Source organism: Mandrillus leucophaeus, unplaced genomic scaffold (genome assembly GCF_000951045.1).
Source record: "Mandrillus leucophaeus isolate KB7577 unplaced genomic scaffold, Mleu.le_1.0 Scaffold219, whole genome shotgun sequence".
NCBI lineage: Eukaryota > Metazoa > Chordata > Mammalia > Primates > Cercopithecidae > Mandrillus > Mandrillus leucophaeus.
This window is the reverse complement of record NW_012102243.1, coordinates 543,599-545,191: the sequence shown is the minus strand read 5'-3', so window position 1 is coordinate 545,191 and position 1,593 is coordinate 543,599. Positions and strand designations below refer to the sequence as shown.

General features: G+C 49.8%; 1 protein-coding gene across 1 annotated transcript in view; it reads right to left on the bottom strand.

Moving 5' to 3' along the window:
• The window catches only part of CFAP46 (cilia and flagella associated protein 46), a 157,857-nt gene that overhangs the window by 131,500 nt on the left and 24,764 nt on the right, over nucleotides 1-1,593 (bottom strand).

Sequence of the window (1,593 nt, the reverse complement as noted above, 5' to 3'; positions counted from 1 at the left end):
ACCTGTGCCCGGGTTCCCGTCCCGCAGAGATGGTGAGGTCATGGACCTGTGCCCAGGTTCCCGTCCTGCAGGCATGGCGAGTTCATGGACCTGTGTTGTTTCAAGCTGCTAAGTTTGTGGGTACTTGTTATGCGGCTGCAGATAACTAATACACCTTCTCTGTTAGTGTCCCGTGTGGCCACCAGAAAACCGAACAGACAATTTCAGCTCCCGTATCAATAAGCTTTACTTGTTTCCCATTCTCTTAAAAACATACAGGGCTATCAAGGAGGTGCAAAGTCGCTCCGGGGGGCAGGGGACCAACCCCCCGACCCACCCGCACCCACGAAGGCAAAACCGGCCAGCGCTTTCCATGTGCTTCCGAAAATCTCAGGCTCAGCTTCCTGCTTCCAAGACACCAGCCCAGGACTTATCCCAAACTCTCCAGTGCCTGGAGGATTCGAGAAAGCACAGAAGCCAAACAAACCAGCCTGAAAAAGGCTCCAGAGAAACCTGTTCTCCCACCCACAAAACGCCATGCAACCACCAGAACAGTGAGAGGTGCCGCGGTGACCGAACCATCCATATGCCTACAAACTAAATTCATGTTAAAAAGTAGGGTGTGAAAGTGTTCGCAAAACAGTACAAATCTCAGGCCACAAAAGACCAGAGAGGAACTTACTAAAACCTCCACGATGGCTGGCTTTTGCAAAGGTGGTTCTAGTTGCTTGTTTTATACCTTTTCGCATTTTTCAGAGCCCGCTAAATTTTGTACAATGATTATGAAGAAGTGATATTGCAAAAAGACAAACACTTACTTTTCTTCTCTGATGGAAGGAAAGCGCTGGTGGTTGTAATGACTTAAGTGTCTATAGGCCTTCCTCAGAATGACACTGACGTCGCCTGGTAAATCATTTTGCTCTGCTTTTCTAGAAATAATTCAGAGAGTAATTCACCACCAGATCTTGTCAGATTTATTCAAATTCTCCTAAGAGAAACTCTGTGTGTATGAAACTGTGTTTCCCACTGAAGAGGAGACTGAAAATAACCCCTCCTGCTTTCTTTCCTCAAATTCCTGAGATGACTTTTCACCCCTTCCGGTCCTCCTTCCCTCCATGATGCCTGGCCTTCCCACAAGGCTGGAATAGAAACACTCAGACAAGACATGCCCAGACCCCTTGCCAGAGCCAACATCCCACACAGGAGCCAAACACAGGAAATGTGGGGCACTCTCTCTGCTCAACGGTGATAGGACCTGGACGAGCATTGCTCTCTCACAGGGATGCTGGCCATAGGACACAATCTCAGATCTCGTCACCGACCTCAGCACCCAAACACACTGTGATCTCCTCACTCCCCTCGGCATCCAAACACACCGTGATCTCCTCACTCCCCTCAGCACCCAAACACACCGCGATCTCCTCACAGCCCTCATCATCCAAACACACCGTGATCTCCTCACTCCCCTCATCATCCAAACACACCATGATCTCCTCACTCCCCTCATCATCCAAACACACCGCGATCTCCTCACAGCCCTCAGCACCCAAACACACCGTGATCTCCTCACTCCCCTCATCATCCAAACACACTGTGATCTCCTCACTCCCCTCA